Source organism: Prosopis cineraria, unplaced genomic scaffold, assembly GCF_029017545.1.
Source record: "Prosopis cineraria cultivar Desert tree isolate PC_DT_omini unplaced genomic scaffold, ASM2901754v1 PC1, whole genome shotgun sequence".
In the NCBI taxonomy this organism is placed as follows: domain Eukaryota; kingdom Viridiplantae; phylum Streptophyta; class Magnoliopsida; order Fabales; family Fabaceae; genus Prosopis; species Prosopis cineraria.
The window spans coordinates 26332255-26344254 of record NW_026555332.1 but is presented as its reverse complement, the minus strand read 5'-3'; positions in this window follow the sequence as shown (position 1 = coordinate 26344254).

Below are 12000 nucleotides of genomic sequence, written 5' to 3'. Positions count from 1 at the left end.
GGCATGCCACGGTGCGTTGAGTGCATGTCGCAGTGGACCTCTGAATTTTGTTGAAAAATGATGCTTTTCCAATTATATTGCAAATGCTTTGTAATAATTTGGTATCCCATGCTTCCACATAATTATTTTAGATTTTACTTTGATTTATGATTCATGGAAGTATATTTAACTAGCTTAAAAAATTTAAAAACTTAGGATTCCATTTGTATGGTTTTACAAACTTGATAATCCTCTTAGGTTATTCCCATAATTACTTTAATTTTAAAATTAATATGAATTAGTAAGGGCGATCTTACAGCCTACAGTTGAATAAAGTAAAGGTAATTAGAATCATTATTGAATTTAAATATTCATAAATTTTTAATTTATTAATACATATGCATTAGTTCTTTAATTTATAGTGCCTGATACAGATAAAAAATAGTTTGGATTGTGGCTTCTGTGTGATGAGGTTCATGAAGGTCATCATTATCCATAATGAGAGCAAAATTCTTGAGACAGCATGTCAATAGTATTCACTTTATAATTGCTAATGAATTTAATGTAATAAAATTAATTTATGGTGGATAATTTATGCATTGCAATACTATGAGGATTCTTACATTGAAGAATTTAGCAATGCACAAATAAATGGGGTAATTGAAGAGTGGTGCCAATGTATGTTCCAAGTATGGTCCTCGCACAAGAAAGAAAATCAATAGAGTTAGTAGAAGTAGAATTAATGTTTATAGTTTTACTAGTTTACTTTGGAAATTAGTTTACTTTAGAAAAATCTATACATTAATTACTTGATAAATTAGAATAAGAGATGAGTTTTTGTTTCATTTTGCAATTGATTATAATACAATTCAGTTGGTGTTCATATATGAAAATGTTGGAATTGTTGTTTGGGTATTATTTTGTGTAGTTGTTGCAGGGGGGTTGCTATAAATAACAACCCACCTATTTAAAAAAAAACTATAGAAGAAATTATGAGCAAATAACATACCTGTCATTAATAGTGATAATAAATGACTATAAATGATTATTAAATTATTTAATCGTCATTTATTCTTTGGTAAATTCTAGCAACTACTTTGAACTTAAATTTACCAAATAATAAATGATTAGTAAATAATATACCCGTCATTTATTGTCATTCTTGTCACTTATGTTTGGAATAAATGATAGGTATTGCAATTGAACCCATCATTTTTCCAACTTACAGAAAAGATCAAAAAAATATTTTAAATGATTGTTTTATAACTGTCATTTATTGAGGAATCTTTAAATGAGAGACAAATAAATGACAATTCATAACTATTGTTAATGAGTAAAAATAACTGTTATTTATGCCTAATTTTATAATAGTATTGGTAACAATCTCACATAATAAATATGTAGTTACTGCTGCAGTGTTAATAGATACATGTTCATCCTTCTCAAAATGTTGATATGTGCAGTCTTTATGGTCATAAAATTCTACAAAGCTCAGTGGTAGTAGGAAAAACACGTATTATTCTCTATAATTATTCATAAAAGTGGGCACTTACAGAAGAAAGAACAATGATATGTAGCACACTGATAGAATATAGATCAATCTAGGATTACATAAATTTAGTGAAACTCGTTTTACTGTTGATGCAAAGTGAAACCTAAAAGTGTAGAATTAAGGATGAAACTGGCCAGCCGAAGAAAATCTAGGGAGAAACTGAAATTTATTCCATTTCACTCCACTGGCAATTCACAGCAATAAAGACAACATGTACAGAAGTAGAAAGGAAATCATGTGAGAAGCAAAGCATATAAACAAACTTCACATCACTGTTAAACTTGAAGTAACTAATCAACCATGAGAAGCTGAGTAATCTCTAGCAACCTAATCAGGTGTAAACATCTCATTTTTTGTTTCTTATCATCTCCGCTCGGCAAGGGAAGGCAGCTTGTACCTGCATATCTGGTATTTGACGAGACACAGCTGGTTTATCCCTTGCTCCCTGTATTTCCAGTCTTAAACTTCGTGACATCGTTAGCCAGCATTCTGCTGGCTACATGGGAATTCATTGGCAACTCCACGATATTGTCCAACTCATCGCTGATGAGGCAGTTGGTTGAGTGGCCGCACACAGTGAAGCTATTGTTGATGTTCCCTGAAATTGCCTTGCTCAGACTGCAAGGACCAGGAGGACCATCCACTTGAGAAAGATTAGTGACCATATCATGAGATGTAGGGCTGTTTGGTTTTTGTTCTCTTTTTGTGATTTTAAAAACTGTTTTACAATATAGTTTTTAAAAATTTCAAAACAAAACAAAATAAAAATTCATTTGGTTATGTTAATTTCAAAAACAGTTTTAGAATTAAAATTTAACTGATAGTAATAGTTATAGAAGGTTAATGATAGTGATTTATAATAAAAATTGATCAAGGTAACTATAGGTTGTTTCTATTTTTTTGTTTTTGAAAAAAAATAAAAATAGTTTTAGAAACAATTAAATCAAAAATACTTATCTAAATAAGTTTTTAAATTTTTTTATTTTTAAAAATAAAAAACAGTTTTCAAAAACAGAAAACAAACTGGCTGGTAGGCTTCTCATTACATTTTGTCCATCCTACTCTGTCTTCAAATATATGTACAAATGAAAATGATTGCTTTAGTGGATTTCAATATGGATCTGTGCAATCGCAAGTATCGCAGCTTGGGTTTTCTTCTACATTGTCTCCATCAAACCTGCATGTTCAGATAGTAATACAACACAATTCTTTTGTCAAGTAGGCTTGGTAATTGGCAATTTATGATCATACAGTTTTCGTGCATTTGGTGTCAGATCTTGTACACCCAAGACTCGCGTGTAACGTTATATACTACAAAGCGGTTTCTTAATATTTTCAGTCGATAAATTAGTTTGGCAACCCTCAATTCAACTCGAAACTTTGATCACCATGAGGGGCAAGGAGGCCCTTAATCCATATGGTGCGGATTTATTGTTTTGGTTTCCTTTCTATTTTTCTCCCTAAATAGATAGGATCTGACTTGGGTGTCTATCACACTGATGAGCACCGTGGTGCAAATCAGATCTGAATAGTCCAAATTTAAAATATTATTTTATTTTATATTTATTAAACTAAAAATTTTAAAAATTATAAGATAATTTTAATAGTTTTTATTTTTAATATGGTCTAAATTTAATTTGAAAGGTCCAATTTAATATTAAAATTTTTCTAATTGCTATATATTGACTATCTAAATATGCTCTATCTAGTCCAAATTCAGTACCATATTAACATTACAAAAAAAAAAGACTTTCAACAGTCTAAAAGTCACCATTTAAAAGTTTTTATCGATGACTTTTCACCGCAAAATAGTCATCACTATAACTTTTGTTACTAATATTTTTTTTTTTGCAGTGACAATGACTAAAGTATACTTTTAACTTAATTTTTCACTATTAAAAGTAAACTTTTGTCACTGCCAAAATGCTCTTTTTTAAAAAAAAATTAAAAACTTTTAGCTCTTTTTTTAAAAATAATAGTTTATTTTATGCCATGTTACTCTGTCATGTGTGTAACAGATTATGCCATGTGACTTACCACCTTGTGCCATGTGTGTGATAGATGATACCATGTCAACCCACCACCTTGTGCCATGTGCACAGTAGATGTTGCCACTTCATGCCACGTCACTCGCCATGTATGTGCTCCTCAAGCCTCCTAGTACTCCACATCATCACCATGCACCATGGTCACATAGTTGTTGCAAAATATGCAAAAGTTTAGATTTAAACCTTTGATCTCTCATCTTCAAACCTTAAGTCTTCCTTCTTTATCAGTTGAATTGAAATGCACCTGTAATTATTATATAAAAAATTAAATATATATTATTTAACTATATACACATATATCAAATAAGATATTATTAAAAAGATATACATATATTTTAATTTATTTTCAATTATTAATAAGACATAATAATTTATATATGAATATTTATATTATATTTTTAATAAAATATTATTTTTTACCAATAAACATTATTTTTGTGAGGAATAAACTTAAAATAAACAAATTTTAAATATTAAATAATTTTCTTATATATATATTGTAACCAATTTTTAGATTTTATTTTTATTTTTCAATGAAAATTATTAAGTATATAATTTATTTATAAATATATATTATATTAGTTTATGTTAAATATTGTTTACTTTTTTCTTCTCCATAGTTTGTCAAAAATTAATAAATTAAATGATTAAATTTTATATCTTCTCTCAAAATGGTTAAATGTTCCCCCTCTTTTACTAAAAATATATTTTATCTACAATTATTCAATATGTTAAAAAATAATTTTAATAATAAATTAATTTCAACCACATAAATTTTGTTAATAATTATTTTGAATAATTTAAAATTTTAATGAATACTAATAACTGTTAAAATACAAGATAATTACAAAAATTTTACATATAATCAATTTAGCTAATCTCTAATCATTATCTACCTCAGTTTGGCAGGGTGCTTAAAAGCATTCAGCGGCATGGCACTACAATGTTTGGCGGAAGATGGGAATGAACTGCCTTTAATGAACGACGTTGCGTGGGGCTGGAGTTTGCATTGCAGCTTCAAGAAGGCGTGGAGGAAGGGCTTGATGTGGCCGAGATTGAAGGAAAGAGCGAGGAAGAACTTTGCTGGGAAAAGCGACAAATGTGGAAAAGAGTAAAGTAGGGTTCACGGGTAGTGATGAATCAACAGGTAGCAAGTTGACTACTTTAGTCAGTAAAGATCAGCCTTTAGTTTCTAGGTCAATCTTCTCCCAGCCGTTTTGCATTATTGACTTTTTTCTTTCGTTTTTCTTTTTTATTAAAAAATTAATCGTTTGATCCTATAATTTTAATTAAATTATAATTTAATTTTTATAGTTTTAATTTTATTGTAACCCAATTTTTAAACTTTATCACTTAAAATTTAATTTTTATAATTTCAACTATTTAAATATTAATCTTTATATTTTAAAAATTAAAATTATAAAGATAAAAAATATTTTAAACTTTTAATATTTATAAAGATTAAAAAATTTTAATAATTTAAAATATTAGACTTTAACCTATTTTTAATTTTTCTAATTTTATTACTGAAATTATAAACATTATAAGTTCAAAATATTATAATTTTAATATTTAAATCTTTAAATATTATAAATATTAAAATTTTAAAATATTTTTAATCTTTATAATTTTATTTTTAAACTATAAGAATTAATATTTAAGTGATTAAAATTATAAAGATTGAATTGTAAGACGCAAATTTTAGGAATTAAGTTACAATTAAGTTAAAAGCATAAAGAATAAGTTACAATGAGTTAAAGTTAAAGAATTGAGTCACAATTAGCTCAAAATTACAAGGATCAAATGATTAATTTTTTAAGTCACAAGGTTATTATTATAATAATAAATAAATATTATAAAATTATTATTTTAATATTTAATAAATAAATAAATTCAACTTGTTAAAATTTAACTTGAACCTCATATATAAACTTTGGTTTGAATAGTTTAGAACTGTGTTAAAAAAAAATTAGAAATGTAACTAAAAACTTTTATTTTTTTGATTTTACATAGTTGTCCATGAGGTAATATCATTCAAGACATACTCGGGTATTAACAAGAATTCAAACGTTGATTTGTTATATTGTAAAAAATTACCTCATTTTGCTAGATTCAATACTTAGCCCCTATTTTAAACTCTTCATATTATTTTTTTATTTTTTAGTACATTTTTAAATTATTCATACTAAAATTTTTATTTGAACTGTTCAAGTGAAATTTTAATGAGTTCAATTTATTTATTAAATTTTAAAATAATAATTTTATAATATTTATTTATTATTATAATAATAAACTTGTGATTTAAAAAAAACAGAGAGACAAATCGACATTGAAAAATGTTGGTGTTTTGGCGCTAAGCACCGACACGGAATCCATCATCTGTTGCATGCTTGTGAAGTTGTATTTCTGTTGCACGTTTAGACTTTTCTTTGCTCTATATATATATATATATATATTAAAGGGAAAAAACAAATTATACAACATTTTGTAATTTATTTTTATGTTGAAGATATGCAAATTAAAAATTAATTAATGGATGAAATAAAATACAAATAATTACAAAAGTCTTCAAAGTGTAATTTATAACTCCAATTCAATAATGGGAAAGTTAATTTGCTAATTCTTATAATTTCATTCAATTTTAAATTAGGTCTCTGTAATTTTTTTTTCTCTTGATGAGCCCCTCATACTTCATTCTGCTATGGCTGCTCATCACTATGCTTTTAAAGAAGCAACAGAGTCTCTTCATCTAAAATCAGCTTAGGTGGCTAACAGCAACTAATTAATGTGAGTGATGTTCTTTCTCCATCTAATTATGTGTGTGTCTATCATTCATTATGTGTGTGTACCATTCATGAAACGTAAGATTTGTAGTATTATATAAAGTTTTGGCTCTGTTTACCTCTGTTTTTTAAACTAAAAACAAAGGTGGAATGCCATCTTCTTGATTCAAGAAGCTATTGTTCTTTCTCTCAATTTTTTGCAAGTTTCTATCTTGCCTTTAGCTCTGGCAAACATGAGTGAAAGTTGATGAGTAGTGATAATGTTGTCAAACACTACAGTAGAGCTTATGGCTTTGCATACTGATTTAAGCCTCTAGAAACAGAGGAATTTACAAATTTCAAGTATACATAGATTTCCTTTAAGCCATCAACTTAATACGGAGAGGCCCGACACATCCTTTTGCTGAAGAAATCCGTCAACTTATCATCTTATCTTATTCCTACAAAAGATAAGCAGGAATGGTGAAGATTTAGATAAGAGAAATAGTAGGAAAAGAAAAATCTTGCCACATTAGCTGTTATTCGTGGTTGAACAATAAATACCAGGCATGCTAGAGACACTGAGTCTCAATAGATAATGAAAAGGGTCCCAAATTCTCTTACCACAGTTCACTCGGATGTAAAAAGATAGAAGGCTTTGGTAGAACAAGTGTGTAATTTGATTGAAATCTAAAAATTACAGATTAAAACTAAGAACTGAAAAAGGGTTAATAAATGTAAAATATGCGAGTCTTAATCGAGTGTTGACTAGCTTTCTCTATTTTTCTTCTTTCTATTTATAGTATCTGATAGCAGCATCTTTCTCTTTGAGACTTAGCACGTTCTATTGAAGAATCAGGAACCCCGTGAAACTTATGGCACGGTCTCTCCATTTTGATAAGCAGCCCATTTCACTGTGTAGATTTCAACATTACTTAGGATCGTGTCTTCGTGCCAACGGTTTGATATTTAAAGCTGACGGGATTTCAGCATGTTTATTTGTTGTGGACTTTATTAAACTTCGGGCCGGCCTCTTTAGTTTATATTGGGCTTGATATTTCGATTACTCAGCCCAACTAGCCTCGTGACCTATTTGATCGATATTTCATATTTAGCCCAAACAGCTGTTAATTGACTTACACTATTATGCCACATGCACGTGTTAAGTATTTATATTTAACGGTAAGGATTAACTCAAACTTTTTAAATTATGGGGACTAATTTAACAATTTTCAAATGATAAGGACTTATTTAAAAGGCAAGGTGAATTTTAAAGATCAAGGGATTAATTTTCCTAGAAATATGACAAAAGCATTAAGCGTTGAATTACCAAATTTTTTCAAAGTATTTACAACTTAAAAATTCTTAAATAGATTGAATGTATCATATCATTTATAGTCTGTTTAATTAAAATATAACATTTAAATGTTATTAAATATAAATTTATTCCAATATTGATGATAAAAGAAAAAGAAAAGGCAAGAAATTAAATATAAATTCTGTTATAAAAAAATCAATTAAAATAATATTATATAAAATTTTATTCAGATGACTTGAGGTATTTTAATTGAACAAATTACAAATGATGTTGTTCACTCGACCTATCTAAAAAACTTTTCCATACAACTCCTATTTTTAACTCCAATTGAAGAAATAAAATCACAAATTAGAGGCTAGAAGAAAAATAAAATCTCTATAAATAGTCCAGATTGGAGCTGTATATTTAACTCATCTATATTTATAATTACAAGTTCATAACTGATAATAAAGACTTGGATAAATCACTTCTTTGCAGAATACCTCCAAGTCTATAGAAAAATCAGGATTCCACCTCAAATAAGAAAAAAAAACCATAAATTAAAACTATTTCCATATGACTTTTATGTATCGTAATAAAAAAAATATGTACAAAACTAAATATTAAAATAAAATTACTTGTATGCATACACAAGACAAGACACACATCCCGATCTAATTCTAAAGGAAAAATGATAGAGAGGTCTCAAGTAGGGCACCAATTAATTCAAATTAAATTCTAAGTACTAGACTCCATAAACTTGTATATTCTTTAATCATGTTAAAATTTAAAAAATAAGTTATAAATTCATCATGATGAAGTTGTAAAATTAAAAAACGAACTTGTGAATTCCTGAAATTTGACACTTAAGATATAATTTGAATTAATTGGTCCTCTTGGGACCTATATCTGTCATTCTCCCAATTTTAATCCTAGTTATATTTGGTCTTAACTTGAATATTTTTAAGACCAGTCCACAAGATCATGATGAAAACATGCCAATTAAGACAAGGACTCTTTGAACACCCCTATTGCAAAGCATTTAGACCCAGATCTCTCTCCTTCCTATTGAGATTATAACTCAAATTTTTATAATCTTTTGTGACTATTTTATGTGTTAACTTAATTTAAAACCTATCATATCTCTATTTAAGATTTTATGATGTATTTATTATTACTAATATCCAAGATAATATTTTTAGCTCATGAGAAGCTTTATATATATTTTGTCTCTTTATCACCTAGTTATTCTTAATACCCTTTTCAGACTTTAGGCAAAGATCTTCATATAATTGAAAATGAGTAAAAAGAGGAGTAACCACAAGTTCATACTCACTCATATTAAATCAATCAAGTACCTTCAAAAAATATTTCTTTTTGAGATACAAGCAATTTACTAGCTTGACGATCTCTACAAATTTTCATGCCAAGAATCTTCTTTACAACACTAAGGTCCTTTATATTAAACTTCTTACCAAGTAGTTGTTTTAATATGTCAATCAAATAATTCTCTTTGGAAGCAATTGTTAGAAATTGTGCCCTACGGCTAATCATTGTATTATAAAACATTGTTATTTATAGAATATTTCTTTTGTTATCATATTAATTGTATGTTCATTATGATAACTGTATCTTTGGATAAACTATGTTGATTGTCCTAACTGTCCCTAGTCAATTACCTGTGAGGGATCATAGATGAAACAAGATTCGTATGACTTTCATTAATTATAGAGATATAAATTAAAGTTTTAGGCATTTAAAAGGGTTTGAGGTGCTGAATCGATCCGCTATGAGAAAGCTGCATGGTACAAGTCATAAGCTTATCTCATATGTAACCATATCACTAAGTCCTTTAACTTGAGACTATTATAGATTCCTACATAATAACCATTAAACTTTGACCTAGTCAAAAGTCACCTTTGACCGGGTGTTTATAAAGACTGTGATTGAGTTTAGTGATATTTATGCAGAGGAATATGAGTGGTCAAGATGGAATTTGTCCCTCATGTTAATTGAGAGACATTATTAGGCCTCTCAATGAGTAAGACTGAGAAAATATATGGCCATACTACAATAAAAATGGTTTTTCCATTGTTATAATCAATCTACTCAAAGATCGAAAAAATAATGGTTAGGTAAAAAAATGACAATTCTATGTCTCACACTTGATCGAAATATCGTGTGACAAAAGGGATGTGATACAGTTACATAATAGGTTACATCAGATCATTGATCCTCATATGAATTGGGTAGTTGCAATATCTTGCTAGAGACCATTTATAACTTATGGGCTAGTAGCGTAATTAGTCTGCTTCTAACTTCATGTGGGCTTGCAGGGTCGCACATAAAAGTAGTTCAACTCGAGCTATAATATCCAAGTTTATTGAATATGGAATATGTCTAGATTTGATGAATATAATATAGGGTAAATGAATTTTTGTGTGTGTGTGTGTGTGTGTGTGTGAGAGAGAGAGAGAGAGAGAGAGAATATTTATTTGATAAATATATATAGATATTTATATGAAATATAAAATTCAAAATATAATTATATATATATTTTATTCAAAATATATATATTCATGTTTATATATATATATATTTGATATGTATATATATGTATATGATATATGAAATTAAATATATATATATATAAAATATAATATACATATATTTTAGAAATAAATGTATATATATAATATGTATATACTATATTATATTATATTATATTATATTATATTATGTTATATTATGTTATGTTATATTATGTTAGTTTTAAATTTAATTTTATGTGATAGATTAAATTTAAATAACTAAGATAATTTGAGAGAATATCATGTCAGTTATATAATTTAAATTTATGAGATAAATTCAAATTAGATATGATATCATAGATTAAATTTATGATATAAATTTAATTAAATTTTCATAGGCTCTTCAAGTGAAAGGTGAAAACCCTAATTTATACTCCTTTCGGTTCTATTTATAAGTCATTTCTACCAACCTCATCAAGACCAATACAACAAAAGTAAAAAGAATAAAATTTAGTAAAATTACAAACATAACCCTAAAAAAGTAAATAAACTATATAATATTATTTTTCTATTTTTCTCTCTCTTACTTTTTAAGGATAATTTAGATATTTCATTTGAAATAAAACATCACTATTAATCCAATGACTTATAAAGTGGATCACTTCACCCTTCTAGAAAGTAACCAATAAAGTGAATCAGAGGGAGTATATTATATAAAGATAGGGATGTGCTTCATGTGTGTGTGAGAGTTAGAAAAGTTCTGACAGTCAAACACTTTAAGAGGCATGAAACACCCTAGAGAAAGGAAAACTAACATTTAAAGAAGAACAGATGTTGGGAGTGCTAGCATGTTGTTCGAGTTAGAGCTGTTCGTGTGGATATCGGTAGAGGGAGTAGATCTACGTTGTCAGCTTCTAAGATCTAGACTCTTGAAGAGAACGCACGTGAAGCACGAAATAAAAGGTAACTCTTCTTTCCACCTTCACTTAAACAGTTTCATTTGGTCCACATCAAGATAGGCATTTTAAAATTTTAATCTTTTATTGCACCTCCCTATCCAACAATGGTACCAGAGCCAGGTCGAATTGTCATTTAAGTTAGGTTTTGGTTGATTACGTTCTTGATTTTTCATGCAATGGATTCCTGTAAGATGAACGTTTCCATAATAATTTCAAAATTTAAATGTGATTTTTTTGAAAATTAATATATGTTTTTCATGTGATATTTTTGAAACATATATATATATATATATATACTTTTTTTACATATATATATATATATATATATTCAACTTTTATATGATATAATTAAGTTTACTATGATGCATATTTTTGTCCATATGATGTGCATTTGATATGTAATCAATTTGGCCGGATTGTCAATATGATTGATGAATTTAAAGGGTCTGAGGCAGCAACTCATTCAAAGAGAACAAGCTTTTCAAAAACTCCAGGGGGTGCTACCCCCTGCACCCTCTCGTTATGGGCACTGCCCTTTAAACCTACTCGCTAATTGGTTAGCAGGTTTGCCATGGCTAACTTTTCGTAGTGAAACCTAATTCATAATTTGTAGCTTTTCATTATATATGAATTGTTTATTTGTTGTGTTTTCTTTACTTTGATGTTGTTTGGGCATGGTGACACATATGGCTCTAGTTTTACAAGGGTTGTAATTTTTAAATACGGCCTGCGTGTCGTGTCTCTCACTATAAACTCCGAATGTACATTCTCTTCTCATCTTAATCCCCTCACATGAATAAATGAGGTTTCTTGATGTAATTTATTTTCTTATAAAGGTCCTCTCGTTGGCTTGGAAAGGACAAAGGTTAGGT